This window comes from Hyla sarda, chromosome 5 (genome assembly GCF_029499605.1).
Source record: "Hyla sarda isolate aHylSar1 chromosome 5, aHylSar1.hap1, whole genome shotgun sequence".
NCBI lineage: Eukaryota > Metazoa > Chordata > Amphibia > Anura > Hylidae > Hyla > Hyla sarda.
Genome location: NC_079193.1, coordinates 362,371,268 through 362,388,171, shown reverse-complemented (window position 1 = coordinate 362,388,171; position 16,904 = coordinate 362,371,268). Strand labels below are relative to the sequence as shown.

Sequence of the window (16,904 nt, the reverse complement as noted above, 5' to 3'; positions counted from 1 at the left end):
GTTTCATGTATTATATTTCCGTTTCCTACTGGGTCAGCATTTTGACCACACGGTGGAGTGTGTCCATTGGTCAGTAGCCTATTTGGCTTTATTATTGATGGCTACTCCTTTTGTGGAGTGGGGTGTCCAGTTTGTTTGTTCTGTGTCCCAGTGTGAACAGTGTCTTATGTTTCCTTATCAATTTGCCTATTTATATTCTGCCCTGTTAGTATTTGTATCCTGTTTGGTATATCTGGTTGTCTAGTAGTTTTCCAGTTTTGTTCTGGCCTGTGACTGACTATGTATATTTTGTTTTTACGCCACTGAACTTTAGCGCAGGAAGAGACCGGTGCCCAGTTGTCGATCCATCGTTTAGGATGGATGGGCAAGTAGGCAGGGAGAGTGGTTTTAGGGCTCACTCTCCCTGTCCCCCCGGTTGGTCCCTGACAGACTATTTGCAGTGACAGCAGACATAGATTTTTGACTTACTGGAATGACTGTAGCTTTGTGGCCTTCCAGATGCTATGTCACTAGCACTGAGATCTCTGGTGGTTGCTGGTCTCAGTAAAGACTGATCTCAAAGAGAGTGAATTGTAATGGCCGCCCCTTTATATAGTGGGGGGCTGGACTAAGGCCCATTGGTCAAGCTGCAGCTCATAGGTTAAGCTGGTGCTCTCTGGGTGACATCATGTGACAACACAACATAACATGTGACAATCTCACAGTTCCTTTAGACAACTCGCAGGTCCTTTAGACTATCTGTGATGAGCCTCCGGGGTGTAGGATAGCTGGGGTGTTACTGAGCAGGTATCAGGGGTTTATTAACCATTGTCACTCGTGACGCCAGGGTGGGGGTTAAATGCTGAGGTATTGCTGGGCCTATCGCCACCCTTCTCAAGAGCGATAGGTGAGTGCAGAATAACGGATTGTCCACAACCAGTGCTTAGCTGAAAACTTGTTGAAACTTTACTGAAGATTTTCTGTATCATGCAGTAACCGGTAACAGTCCAGATAACAGAGTCTATATACAGGTGAGTGGTTGGGACCGGGTAAGTTCTCTTTAGTTTAGGAGGATTTTGTAGCATAGATCCGCTGGATTTAGGGGTAGGTTTAGGTCCAGTGATCTTGCGGAGTTAGAGGGGAATTGTAAGAACTCACAGACTTTAGCGTAGGCCGAGGCCGCAAGGCTTTGGCCTAGTAATTGTCTTTGGAATTTGCGGAGGTCCTACCTCATCCAATGTCAGCAACCCAAGAGAGCGATTATTGGCTGCAGCTCCCTTATATGGGCAGGGGCTGAGCGGTTTTGGATTGGTCCATAACAGCTGTCACTCACCTTTACATGGCATTGGGAGTGAACACCTGACACAAGAACCATCGAAGGTCCTTCAACAAACCATAGAGTTCTGAACACCGAGTCACATGACCTAAGGTCCTGCAACGCTAACAGGTAGGCATTTAAATATACATATTTACACTGATATTTATATGAATATTAGCTAACTGAGGGGTGATGAGGGGCTAACTAGAAAAGAGGGACCCCACCGTTCCTAGGAACTCTGACTTTGGGGACCTCTACCAAGGTACGGTATGCAATACGGTACCGGGACACCACATATTTATACATTAGGACACTGACTACACATAAGGAAGGATAAATAACATTATAAAAACAGCAGGGGAGACACTGCAGGGGAGCCGTCAGGTCACCGAGGGACTCAACCTGACAGGGCCAAACTGTAGTGCAGGACCATGTCCTGTACTGGGACATTACATAAGGAAGGAGGGGGCCTCCTTGGCCAAACCATCTATCTATCTATCTAGCATAAAAAATATCTCTCCACAGCACCATGTAGCAAAAAAGTGTAGATCTATTCCATAAAAGGTGTCATTACAAAAGTCTGCGGCGTTTCAGTCAGCTCAGCCTGACCTTTCTAAAGCCATGTATACTCAGTGCAAACCACATATATATCAGGGCATCAATCACAGGATCCCATGAAGTGCAGAATTATCAATAAAGTACAAAGTGCAGCTTATACAGTGTGGAAAAACTTTTTCAAGTAACATCATAACAAAGTGCAGGAAAATAATTATATATAGCATCAAATATACCAAATCGGACTAAAATACAGATGTACAAATAAGATTGATGTTTAATTCCATCTAATTATTCCCGTGCAACACACGTGTAATATTAAAATTAGATTAAAAAGGTGGTGGGGGGGGGGGGGGGGGAGCGCACAGTCACCGGATGCCATAATGCACCATCTCCATTGTCCTAGCATCAGGAAGTACACAACGTGCATGCGCGTCTAGATCAGAGGGCATTGCGTGAGGCAGGCGGTACGGCCAATAGGAATGAAGCGTCTCAGTAACCATGGTGCTTCATTCCTATTGGCCGTACCGCCCTGCCTCACGCAATGCCCTCTAAACTAGACGCGCATGCACATTGTGTACTTCCTTATGCTAGGACAATTGAGATGGTGCATTGTGGCATCCGGTGAGTGTGCGCTCCCCACCCACCTTTTTAATCTAATTTTAATATTACACATGTGTTGCACGGGGATAATTAGATGGAATTAAACATCTATCTTATTTATATATCTGTATTTTAATCTGATTTGGTATATTTGATGCTATATATAATTATTTACCTGCAGTTTGTTATGATGTTACTTGAAAAAGTTTTTTCACACTGTATAAGTTGCACTTTGTACTTTATTGATAACTAGCTGAGTACCCAGCGTTGCCCGGTTTTTCCTTCCTAATCCTTGTTGGGGACGAAAATCAACAAAGGAGGAAGCTTTTGACTTCATATCCCGTCCTCATATATTGTTGTCATATCCCAACCCCATATCCCGTCCTCATATCCCGTCCTCATGTCCCAATCTCATATGCTGTCCTCATATCCCTACCTCATATTTCGACCTCATATCCCGACCTCATATTTCGACCTCATATCCCGACCTCATATTTCAACCTCATATCCCAACCTCATATCCCGACCTCATAACCCGACCACATATCCTGTCCTCATATTCCATCCTCACGTCCTGACCTCCTGTCCCGTCCTCATATCCCATCCTCATATTCCGACCTCCTATTCTATCCTCATATCCCATCCTCCTATCTTGACCTCATATGCCGACCCTATATCCCGACCGCATATCCTGACCACATACCCCGACCATCCCGACCACATATCCCGTCCTCATATCCCATCCTCATAACCGACCTCATATCCCGTCCTCATATCCCGCCCTCATATCCCGCCCTCATATCCCTCCTCATATCCCGTCCTCATGTCCCGACCTCATATCCCTTCCTTATGTCCCATGCTCATTTCCTGTCCTCAGGTGGGATTGAATTGTGATGAAGATATTGTAAGCTGAAAATAGAAGGGGACAAGGCTTTGTGGGACTGGGAGTGATTTGCAAGCCAGATCTATGCACAAAAACGGTAGAGAATAAAAGGGGTGGAGCTTAAACAGTAGGCGCGTCATTGCGACATGGGGTGTGGCTTGCAAGCCGGACTGAGAGCGAAGCTTGTGGAGTGTGGAAGTCCAATATATTTGCATGGGACTTGAAACAAAAACCCATCTTTTATATAAGGGTGTAGGTAAGGGTTCATTTAACTATTAGATATTTTTATTTGACATATAAGTAACATGTGACCAAGTATTATTGAAATATCTCCAGCCATTTGGAAGTTATGCAGTAACATATATTTCCCATTGACTTGTCTGGGACTTTAAACAAAAACCCTGCCCCTGGCAAATGGGGGTGAGTAAGGGTTAAATTACCTATCCTATGTTTGTTGTTGACATATAAGTAACATGTGGCCAAGTTTCATGTTAATATCTTTAGCCGTACACACATATATACATACATACACACATATAAGAAGCTTTCGACTTCATATTCCGTCCTCATATCCCAACCCCATATCTCGCCCTCATATCCCGACCTCCTATCCCATCCTCATATCCCAACCTCTTATCTTGACCTCCTATCGCGACCTCCTATCCCGACCTCATATCTCAACCTCATATCCCATCCTCATATCACATCCTCCTTTCTCAACCTCCTTTCCCATCCTCCTATCTCGACCTTCTATCCCGTCCTTATATCCCGTCCTCATATCCTGTCCTCATATCTCTAACTTAATATATTTGTGCGTACTAAATATGTCACTTCAAGGTACACCGAAACATTCACATCTGGAAGAAATGCTCCACCAGAATGTATGCAAAAAAAAAACAGCTTGCGCAAAATTTTGCACAAAATCCCATATCTATCTATCTAACCAAAGAATAAGTTGGCCAGCACTATTGATTCCAAACTATTATATGGACCTGGCTTACAGGTGCAGGCTGCTGGGCTAAATATACAGCAACAGGAGAATACAGCATCACACTGCTAGCACAAAGATATAGATAACACATGAGTATATAGATGAAACATGAGTATATAGATGAAACATGAAAAGCTATACAGCTGTAATGCAATAAATGAAAATACGAAATTATTAAACAGTGAGGTACTTAGCTTGCAAATTTGGCAGCCAAATAGCTTGGACCGTCCCACCACGGTAAGGTGACCTCATTTTGGGACGGACCCTACACTATGAATATGCCTGTTACGCCGAGCGCTCCGGGTTCCCGCTCCTCCCCGGAGCGCTCGCTTCACCTCCTCCGCTGCAGCGCCCCGGTCACGTCCTCTGACCCGGGGCGCTGCGATCCTGCTGCTAGCCGGGATGCGATTCGCGATGCGGGTAGCGCCCGCTCGCGATGCGCACCCCGGCTCTCCTACCTGACTCGCTCCCCGTCTGTTCTGTCCCGGCGCGCGCGGCCCCGCTCCCTAGGGCGCGCGCGCGCCGGGTCTCTGCGATTTAAAGGGCCACTGCGCCGCTGATTGGCGCAGTGGTTCCAATTAGAGTTATCACCTGTGCACTCCCTATATTACCTCACTTCCCTTGCACTCCCTTGCCGGATCTTGTTGCCTTAGTGCCAGTGAAAGCGTTCCTTGTGTGTCCCTTGCCAGTGTTTCCAGACCTTCTGCCGTTGCCCCTGACTACGATCCTTGCTGCCTGCCCCGACCTTCTGCTACGTCCGACCTTGCTTCTGCCTACTCCCTTGTACCGCGCCTATCTTCAGCAGCCAGAGAGGTGAGCCGTTGCTAGTGGATACGACCTGGTCACTACCGCCGCAGCAAGACCATCCCGCTTTGCGGCGGGCTCTGGTGAAAACCAGTAGTGGCTTAGAACCGGTCCACTAGCACGGTCCACGCCAATCCCTCTCTGGCACAGAGGGTCCACTACCTGCCAGCCGGCATCGTGACAGTAGATCCGGCCATGGATCCCGCTGAAGTTCCTCTGCCAGTTGTCGCTGACCTCACCACGGTGGTCGCCCAGCAGTCACAACAGATTGCGCAACAAGGCCAACAGCTGTCTCAACTGACCGTTATGCTACAACAGTTGCTACCACAGCTTCAGCAGTCATCTCCTCCGCCAGCTCCTGCACCTCCTCCGCAGCGAGTGGCCGCTCCTGGGATACGCTTATCCTTGCCGGATAAGTTTGATGGGGACTCTAAGTTTTGCCGTGGCTTCCTTTCCCAATGTTCCCTGCATCTGGAGATGATGTCGGACCTGTTTCCCACTGAAAGGTCTAAGGTGGCTTTCGTAGTCAGTCTTCTGTCCGGAAAAGCCCTGTCATGGGCCACACCGCTCTGGGACCGCAATGACCCCGTCACTGCCTCAGTACACTCCTTCTTCTCGGAAATCCGAAGTGTCTTTGAGGAACCTGCCCGAGCCTCTTCTGCTGAGACTGCCCTGTTGAACCTGGTCCAGGGTAATTCTTCCGTTGGCGAGTATGCCGTACAATTCCGTACACTTGCTTCAGAATTGTCCTGGAATAATGAGGCCCTCTGCGCGACCTTCAAAAAAGGCCTATCCAGCAACATTAAAGATGTTCTGGCCGCACGAGAAATTCCTGCTAATCTACATGAACTTATTCACCTAGCCACTCGCATTGACATGCGTTTTTCTGAAAGGCGTCAGGAACTCCGCCAAGATATGGACTCTGTTCGCACGAGGCGTTTCGTCTCCTCGGCTCCTCTCTCCTCTGGTCTCCTGCAATCTGTTCCTGTGCCTCCCGCCGTGGAGGCTATGCAGGTCGACCGGTCTCGCCTGACACCTCAAGAGAGGACACGACGCCGTATGGAGAACCTCTGCCTGTACTGTGCTAGTACCGAACACTTCCTGAGGGATTGTCCTATCCGTCCTCCCCGCCTGGAAAGACGTACGCTGACTCCGCACAAGGGTGAGACAGTCCTTGATGTCTACTCTGCTTCTCCACGTCTTACTGTGCCTGTGCGGATGTCTGCTTCTGCCTTCTCCTTCTCTACAGTGGCCTTCTTGGACTCTGGTTCTGCAGGAAATTTTATTTTGGCCTCTCTCGTCAACAGGTTCAACATCCCAGTGACCAGTCTCGCCAGACCCCTCTACATCAATTGTGTAAATAATGAAAGATTGGACTGTACCATACGTTTCCGCACGGAGCCCCTTCTTATGAGCATCGGATCTCATCATGAGAGGATTGAACTTTTGGTCCTCCCCAATTGCACCTCGGAGATTCTCCTTGGACTTCCCTGGCTTCAACTTCATTCCCCAACCCTGGATTGGTCCACTGGGGAGATCAAGAGTTGGGGGTCCTCTTGTTCCAAGAACTGTCTAAAACCGGTTCCCAGTAACCCTTGCCGTAACTCTGTGGTTCCTCCAGTAACCGGTCTCCCCAAGGCCTATATGGACTTCGCGGATGTTTTCTGCAAAAAACAAGCTGAGACTCTACCTCCTCACAGGCCTTATGATTGCCCTATCGACCTCCTCCCGGGTACTACTCCACCCCGGGGCAGAATTTATCCTCTCTCTGCCCCAGAGACTCTTGCCATGTCCGAATACGTCCAGGAGAATCTAAAAAGGGGCTTTATCCGTAAATCCTCCTCTCCTGCCGGAGCCGGATTTTTCTTTGTCTCCAAAAAAGATGGCTCCCTACGTCCTTGCATTGACTACCGCGGTCTTAATAAAATCACGGTTAAGAACCGCTACCCCTTACCCCTCATCTCTGAACTCTTTGATCGCCTCCAAGGTGCCCACATCTTCACTAAATTGGACTTAAGAGGCGCCTATAACCTCATCCGCATCAGAGAGGGGGACGAGTGGAAAACGGCTTTTAACACCAGAGATGGACACTTTGAGTATCTGGTCATGCCCTTTGGACTGTGCAATGCCCCTGCCGTCTTCCAAGACTTTGTCAATGAAATTTTTCGTGATCTATTATACTCCTGTGTTGTGGTATATCTGGACGATATCCTAATTTTTTCTGCCAATCTAGAGGAACACCGCCGGCATGTCCGTATGGTTCTTCAGAGACTTCGTGACAACCAACTCTATGCCAAAATTGAGAAATGTCTGTTTGAATGCCAATCTCTTCCTTTTCTAGGATATTTGGTCTCTGGCCAGGGACTACAGATGGATCCAGACAAACTCTCTGCCGTCTTAAATTGGCCACGCCCCTCCGGACTCCGTGCTATCCAACGCTTTTTGGGGTTCGCCAATTATTACAGGCAATTTATTCCACATTTTTCTACCATTGTGGCTCCTATCGTGGCTTTAACCAAGAAAAATGCTGATCCCAAGTCCTGGCCTCCTCAAGCAGAAGACTCCTTTAAACAACTCAAGTCTGCCTTTTCTTCGGCTCCCGTGCTCTCCAGACCTGACCCTTCCAAACCCTTCCTATTGGAGGTTGATGCCTCCTCAGTAGGAGCTGGAGCTGTTCTTCTACAAAAAAATCCTTCCGGGCATGCTGTCACTTGTGGTTTTTTCTCTAGGACCTTCTCTCCAGCGGAGAGGAACTACTCCATCGGGGATCGAGAACTTCTAGCCATTAAATTAGCACTTGAGGAATGGAGGCATCTGCTGGAGGGATCAAGATTTCCTGTTATTATCTACACCGACCACAAGAACCTCTCCTACCTCCAGTCGGCCCAACGGCTGAATCCTCGCCAGGCCCGGTGGTCTCTGTTCTTTGCCCGATTTAATTTTGAGATTCACTTTCGTCCTGCCGATAAGAACATTAGAGCCGATGCTCTCTCTCGTTCCTCGGATGCCTCAGAAGTTGATCTCCCTCCGCAACACATCATTCCACCTGACTGCCTGATCTCCACTTCTCCTGCCTCCATCAGACAGACTCCTCCAGGAAAGACCTTTGTTTCTCCACGCCAACGCCTCGGAATCCTCAAATGGGGTCACTCCTCCCATCTCGCAGGTCATGCGGGCATCAAGAAATCTGTGCAACTCATCTCCCGCTTCTATTGGTGGCCAACTCTGGAGACGGATGTTGGGGACTTTGTGCGAGCCTGCACTATCTGTGCCCGGGATAAGACTCCTCGCCAGAAGCCCGCTGGTTTTCTTCATCCTCTGCCTGTCCCCGAACAGCCTTGGTCTCTGATTGGTATGGATTTTATTACTGATTTACCCCCTTCCCGTGGCAACACCGTTATTTGGGTGGTCGTTGATCGATTCTCCAAAATGGCACATTTCATTCCTCTTCCTGGTCTTCCTTCTGCGCCTCAGTTGGCTAAACAATTTTTTGTACACATTTTTCGTCTTCACGGGTTGCCTACGCAGATTGTCTCGGATAGAGGGGTCCAATTCGTGTCTAAATTCTGGAGAGCTCTCTGTAAACAACTCAAGATTAAATTAAATTTTTCCTCTGCATATCATCCCCAGTCCAATGGACAAGTAGAAAGAATTAACCAGATCCTGGGTGATTATTTGCGACATTTTGTTTCCTCCCGCCAGGATGACTGGGCAGATCTCCTTCCATGGGCCGAATTCTCGTATAACTTCAGGGTCTCTGAATCTTCCTCCAAATCCCCATTTTTCGTGGTGTACGGCCGTCACCCTCTTCCCCCCCTCCCTACCCCCTTGCCCTCTGGTCTGCCCGCTGTGGATGAAATTTCTCGTGACCTTTCCATTATATGGAGAGAGACCCAAAATTCTCTCTTACAGGCTTCTTCACGCATGAAGAGGTTCGCGGATAAGAAAAGAAGAGCTCCCCCCGTTTTTTCCCCTGGAGACAAGGTATGGCTCTCCGCTAAATATGTCCGCTTCCGTGTCCCTAGCTACAAGTTGGGACCACGCTATCTTGGTCCTTTCAAAATTCTGTGTCAAATTAATCCTGTCTCTTATAAACTTCTTCTTCCTCCTTCTCTTCGTATCCCTAATGCCTTTCACGTCTCTCTTCTCAAACCACTCATCCTCAACCGTTTTTCTCCCAAATCTGTTCCTCCCACTCCTGTTTCCGGCTCCTCGGACGTCTTCTCGGTCAAGGAGATTTTGGCTGCCAAAAAGGTCAGAGGAAAAAATTTTTTTTTAGTAGACTGGGAGGGTTGTGGTCCTGAAGAGAGATCCTGGGAACCTGAGGACAACATCCTTGACAAAAGTCTGCTCCTCAGGTTCTCAGGCTCCAAGAAGAGGGGGAGACCCAAGGGGGGGGGTACTGTTACGCCGAGCGCTCCGGGTTCCCGCTCCTCCCCGGAGCGCTCGCTTCACCTCCTCCGCTGCAGCGCCCCGGTCACGTCCTCTGACCCGGGGCGCTGCGATCCTGCTGCTAGCCGGGATGCGATTCGCGATGCGGGTAGCGCCCGCTCGCGATGCGCACCCCGGCTCTCCTACCTGACTCGCTCCCCGTCTGTTCTGTCCCGGCGCGCGCGGCCCCGCTCCCTAGGGCGCGCGCGCGCCGGGTCTCTGCGATTTAAAGGGCCACTGCGCCGCTGATTGGCGCAGTGGTTCCAATTAGAGTTATCACCTGTGCACTCCCTATATTACCTCACTTCCCTTGCACTCCCTTGCCGGATCTTGTTGCCTTAGTGCCAGTGAAAGCGTTCCTTGTGTGTCCCTTGCCAGTGTTTCCAGACCTTCTGCCGTTGCCCCTGACTACGATCCTTGCTGCCTGCCCCGACCTTCTGCTACGTCCGACCTTGCTTCTGCCTACTCCCTTGTACCGCGCCTATCTTCAGCAGCCAGAGAGGTGAGCCGTTGCTAGTGGATACGACCTGGTCACTACCGCCGCAGCAAGACCATCCCGCTTTGCGGCGGGCTCTGGTGAAAACCAGTAGTGGCTTAGAACCGGTCCACTAGCACGGTCCACGCCAATCCCTCTCTGGCACAGAGGGTCCACTACCTGCCAGCCGGCATCGTGACAATGCCTCATATGTGTAATACAACCAAAGAATAAGCTGGCCAACTTATTCTTTGGTTGTATTACACATACGGGGGAGTGGCTACCTCCATGTTGGCTCTTGCACCCCACCCACCTCTATCAGGTGTATATAAGGCGCCTTGGATGTTTCAGTTCCTGCAATGCCTGCTGAACTGTTCACACAGAGGCATATTCACAGTGTAGGGTCCATCCCAAAATGAGGTCACCTTACCGTGGTGGGACGATCCAAGCTATTTGGCTGCCAAATTTGCAAGCTTAGTACCTCACTGTTTCATAATTTCATAATTTCATTTATTGCATTACAGCTGTATAGCTTTTCATGTTTCATCTATATACTCATGTTTCATCTATATACTCATGTTTTATCTATATCTTTGTGCAAGCAGTGTGCTGCTGTATTCTGTTGCTGCTATCTATCTATCTAGCAACAGAAGAATACAGCAGCACACTTCTAGCACAAAGATACAGACAAAACATGAAATGCTATACAGCTATAGTGCAAAAAATGAAAAAAATGAAAAAGTGAGGTACTTAGCTCACAATTTGGCGGCCAAATAGTTTGGACCATCCCACCACGGTAAGGTGACCTCATTGGGACGGACCCTACACTGTGAATATGCCTCTGTGCAATCAGTTCAACAGGCATTGCAAGGTCTGAGACATCCGCACCTTATACACACCTAATAGAGGTGGGTGGGGTGCAGGAGCCAACATGGAGGTAGCCACTCCCTCGTATGTATAACACAAACATGGATAAGTTGGCCAGCACTACTTACCCCAAACTACTATATGGACCTGGCTTACAGGTGCAAGCTGCTAGGCTAAATATACAGCAACAGAAGAATACAGCAGCACACTGCTAGCACAAAGATACAGATAAAACATGAACTGCTATACAGCTATAGTGCAAAAAATGAAAAAGTGAGGTACTTAGCTCACAATTTGGTGGCCAAATAGTTTGGACCACAGTGTAGGGTCCGTCCCAATGAGGTCACCTTACCGTGGTGGGATGGTCCAAACTATTTGGCCGCCAAATTGTGAGCTAAGTACCTCACTTTTTCATTTTTTGCACTATAGCTGTATAGCAGTTCATGTTTTATCTGTATCTTTGTGCTAGCAGTGTGCTGCTGTATTCTCCTGTTGCTGTATATTTAGCCCAGCAGCCTGCACCTGTAAGCCAGGTCCATATAGTAGTTTGGGGTCAGTAGTGCTGGCTAACTTATCCTTGTTTATCTATCCATCTCCTATCTATCTATCTCATATCTATCTATCTCTAATTGTAAAGACACTTTCTTCATATTAAATATATTTGATGTGTTTTTAAAGGGGTACCCCACTGGAAAACATGTTTTTTTTTTTTTTTTTTTTATCAACTAGTGCCAGAAAGTTTAACAGATTTGTAAATAACTTCTATTAAAAAATCGTAAATGTCAGCAGAGAGCAGACAGAAAAGAAATTCAAAAAGAAAAGAACTTCCTGTGGAGCATATAGCAGCTGATAAGAACTGGAAGGATTAAGATTTTTTAAATAGAAGTCATTTACAAATCTGTTTAACTTTCTGGCACCAGTTGATTTAAAAAAAAAAAATTGTTTCCAGGGGAGTACCCCTTTAAGCATCCACTTGTGTAATGTGGAAAGATCCTTTTAATCTATCTATCTATCTATCTATCTATCTATCTATCTATCTATCGCCCTTTTATCCATCCATCCATCTTAACATGTATGACCACCTCTTCTCTGTGTGGCTGCTATAAGGCATCACGTGGCGTGGATTTCTTATCACGGGAAACAATTATTTAAAAAAAACTTTTTACATTTTTGCCCATAGGCCTTCATCTATGTAAATTTTGACCTTCCCCTCGTGTTAAGATAAGGAAATAAATTTACCTTCAATCCTGTGAAAAATAACGTATCGCTACCAATTTTGCCAAAAGCCAACCTCATCTCTGCTGCGCCAGTATGTCATCTCCCTAATTTAATGTATTCTAGGAAACCAGGAAACAAGATCCCTGAGGGAAGACATAACTTTTTATTTAATTGCGAGTAAACGTTAATATACAGTATTGGCTTGGGCCAGTAAATCTGGTTCCTTTTTACCGGGGAGAATCATTACTTTATTGCTATGATGAGCATAACTGATGATTAAATGTCATTGATGTGAAAAGCATTAAGAAAGCAGAAGGGACCGGAGAGAAACGCTGGCGGAGGCATCCGGGCCGGACAGCGCGCATGACTGAATGTCATTACTGTGCCAGCAGCCGCGCGGCTCCAGCTTTAATTACGTTTGAGGATTTTACTGGGCACTTTACTATTGATTGAGCTTAAAAACATTGGCGCACATCAGCGTAATCTACAGAGTGGAGGAGACCACAGTGAATCAACGTACCGATCGGAAGTCAAACACAAAAACATCAGCATTTTACTTGGTTACATGTACGGCGAGCTTAAAACCGCCTTTACGCACTTTTTTTTTTTTTTTTTTTTTTTTGCTGCCTTTTTGGTGGTTTTTATTTATGTTGTATGTAGGGTTGCCACCTTTCTTGCAAAAAAATACCGGCCATGCTAATTTGCATAATTCATTATAAATGCATAAACATCACAGGATACAATATGCCGGGGAAATTTTGTCCTATTCTGACCCCTATAACTTTTTATTTCTTCTTATACGGACCTTTATGAGGGCTCATTTTTTACGCCCCGATCTGCAGTTTTTAACAGGACCATTTTTGTTTTGATGGGACTTTTTGATCGCTTTTTTTTTTTAAAGTAAAAACAGGAGTTGCAGTTAGTTACTAATAGTGATGAGCGGCATTGGCCATATTCGAATTTGCGATATTTTGCGAATATATAGACGAATATTCGTCCTATATTTGCGAATTTCGCATATTCGTTATATTCGCATATTTGTGTGATAGCCTGGGGGAATAGGGTATGGGGAGTGTAGCTGTGCGGTGACTAAAGGGTGCTTGTTAACCCTTGCTATTCGTCACACCAGGGTGATGGCTCCTCTGTAAAGCTTGTCCTACCGCCACCCTTCCCAAGAGCGATAGGGAGGTAAATAATAATGGAATGTCCACAACCGGAGAGTTTGCTGAAACAGTTGTAACTTTTACTAAAGATTTTATGCAAGCTTCATAACCGGAACAGTTGCTATACATGCAAGCTTTCTTTGGAGATTGACAAAGGTTGGGACTTTGGTGTCCCAGTACCCTATCCTATCCGGTACCTTATATTGTGGGTCCCCATAGCCAGAGTCCCTAGGACGTCGGGGTCCCAATTGTCTAGTTCACCCCTAGTCACCTCTCATCCAGTTGGTAATTGTCCAGTAACCACTTAGGATTTGGATGTATAAGATTGTATAAATGTAAATAAATAGTTAATTACCTGGCCATAGAGTAGCAGGACCTGCGGGTCACGTGGTCAGGTGAACTCTATGGTATTTCTGCTTGAGGACCTTTGGAGGTCCCTGTGACGTAGTCAATCCCATCACACTGTGTAACAATGAATGACGGATGTTCGGACCAATCAGATTAGCCCCGCCCCCTGCCCATATAAGGGAGCGGCGGCCATGTTCTCTCTCTTGTTCCTGTGCAAGCAAGCAAGAAGCATCTGCGCTGCTGAGATCAGGGAGTCTAGGCCTGAACCTTGCGGCGACGGCAGATAACTTCTAATTTCTGAGTCTATGAATCCCCACACACTCTGCAGGATCACCGGACCTTATCTATCCCCTAAATCCAGATGGATTTGCAATAACTACCCTAAATTCAGAGACTTTTAAGATCATTCAAGGTCTGCAACAATTGTCAGTCATTGAGATATATAGAGACTGTTTGCCTGAGGCTGTCATTGTTCTTTGGATGTACTGCAAGCGCTTAAGTAAAGTTTTTTCAAGTTCAAGTACCTTGTGGACCTTCAATCATTTTATTACATGCACCTATTGTTTCTGGCAAGGGCGGCGATAGGCCGGAGAATTACCTCAACATACTAGCCCTCAGCCTGGCGTCACAAACTCTAGGGTTAACATTAACCCCTTATCTACTACAACATCCCAACTACCCTACACCCCCGAAGGCTTAACAAAATACATTATATTAAATATACATTATTACTAAATATATACATATATCAACATTATAGAATTAGAGTTGAGAAGAGGTGACTAGGGGCTGTCCCACCTGGGGGACCCTACCTGAGCATAGTTACTCTGACTTTGGGGACCACCACACTAGGTACGGTATGCAATTTGGTACCGGGACACCACATTCACATATGTGAATATTCGCATAATCGCATATTTAAATACTTGCACATTTGCGTATTTGAGGAAGAAAACAGTGAGGGGGTGGGGCAACTTTACTATTGGTTGCTAGGGATGTTATTGATAACCTCTGACAAGTGTATTTGCATCATTCTAATTGGCCCAAAAGTGAAAAGAAGGAATATGCGCATATGCGGAAAAAAAGGGGAATATATTCGCAATATTCGTGAATTCGCGAATTAGCGATATTCGCGATAAAAATTTGAAATGCGAATATTCACGCCCAACACTAGTTACTAATTACAACCCCCAGAATGTTGGACTATATAGTATTAAACACTGACAGACACAGTGGCAAACACTGACCTATACTATATACTTCTATATAGTCCAACATGCTGGGAGTTGTAGTTTTCGTTTCGGGCAGCTGCTGAGCCACAGTCTGTATGAGGGCATGCTGGGAGTTCTAGTTAGTAACAAACTGCAACTCCTATTTTTTCTTTTAAAAAAAAAAAATAAAGTCCCATCAAATCATATCTTTGCCTCAATGGGGGCCAGTACCCTTCCCTCTGCCCCCATTGAGGCTGAGACTGCGTATCTAAATAGGAAATACTATATTAAAGGGGTACTCCACTCCTAGGATCGCATGCACAGCACCATCTCCGCCGCTCCGTGCCAGATTATGGGCGACCAGAGCTCTGAGCTGTGACCAACACGCCCCGTCTATATATATATATATATATATATATATAAAAGATACAGAGATACACGAATGCTGTATCTCCATCTCTCCCATAGACATAAATGTTCAGAATGTCGGGGTGCCGGTCCTGAGATTGTGGGGTCCCAGTGGTTAGAACCCTCTGCGATCAGACACCTTATCCCTTATCCCCTATTCTTTAGATAGGGGAAAAGATATCTAGGACCGGACTACTAGAAACTACTTAGTTTCTTCATTTAGCAATTTAATTTAATTTTCTCTTGCACTGGAATAATAATGCCCGAACAGCCGGGCACCACAGTACCATAGTTTCCCAACCAGGGTGCCTCCAGCTGTTGCAAAACTACAACTCCCAGGATGCCCAGAGAGACGGGAACCACTGTACCAGAGATTCCCAACCAGGGTGCCTCCAGCTGTTGCAAAACTACAACTCCCAGGATGCCTGGACAGCCGGGCAGCACTGTACCAGAGTTTTCCAACCAGAGTGCCTCCAGCTGTTGCAAAACTACAACTTCTACAACTCTGCTACAGTGTTGCCCAGGTGATTTAAAACCATACATAAAATATCAGAATACACAGTATATTGGGTGAAATGACACACTCAGCACTACTACATCAGAGTGAAAAAAAATCTTTTATTGAAGCAAGTTGGAACTGCACCTATTTTAGAATTCTCACCTTTTGTTTCACAGGGCAAAGGGAGAAAATGTGGCAAAGTCAACTCCGAACTAGGTCAGGCTGATCGGACATCAAAGCGCTGGAGAGAAGCAGCGGCAGCCGAAAAATGTGAGTGCGTCCTCCAGCTGGCACCACTACAAGGGGAACATCAGCCAAAATAAGTCACTGTTCAGTACGGAACATCACACTCCGCGCTCTCTCTCTCTACACATTGTTCCTGCCATCCACCACGAATAGACAGAAGAACGCATGAAAATGACTCAAAAGTTCTGAATCGAGTCCCGCACCCCCTAATCCGCCCCCCCCCCCCCCCCCCGGAACCCGCGCCAAAACCTTAGATCATTATGCAAACTTGCGAACGATTTAAAGGGGAATTCCAGGAAAAACTTTTTTTTTCTTTTTATATATCAACTGGTTCCAGAAAGTTAAACAGATTTGCAAATGACTTCTATAAAAAAAAAAAAATCTTAATCCTTCCAATAATTATCAGCTGCTGAAGTTGAGTTGTTCTTTTCTGTCTGGCAACAGTGCTCTCTGCTGACATCTCTGCTTGTCTCAGGAACTGCACAGAGTAGAAGAGGATTGCTATGGGGATTTGCTTCTACTCTGGACAGTTCCCGAGACAGGTGTCATCAGAGAACACTTAGATAGAAAAGAACAACTCAACTTCAGCAGCTCATAAGTACTGAAAGGATAAAAAAAAATTAAAACAAGTAATTTACAAATCTGTTTAACTTTCTGGAGCCAGTTGATATATATATATAAATTACTGGATAACCCCTTTAAAGGGGTCCTCCGGTGGAATTTTTTTTATTTTTTATTTTTAAATCAACTGGTGCCAGAAAGTTGTATAGATTTGTAAATTCCTTCCATTAAACATTTTGAATCCTTCCAGGACTTATCAGCTGCTCTATTTTCCAGAGGAAGTTGTGTAGTTCTTTCTATCTGACCACAGTGCTCTCTGCTGACACCTTTGTCCGTGTCAGGAA

At 46.2% G+C, this 16,904-nt stretch overlaps 1 long non-coding RNA gene across 1 annotated transcript in view; it reads left to right on the top strand.

The window, feature by feature from the left end:
- The window catches only part of LOC130274434 (uncharacterized), a 126,784-nt gene extending 110,591 nt beyond the window's left edge, over nucleotides 1-16,193 (top strand). Inside the window, exon 3 of the long non-coding RNA XR_008844378.1 lies at nucleotides 15,930-16,193. This is a non-coding gene — a long non-coding RNA (uncharacterized LOC130274434). The remainder of the gene's footprint in view (nucleotides 1-15,929) is intronic.
- The last annotated feature ends 711 nt before the right edge of the window (nucleotides 16,194-16,904 follow it).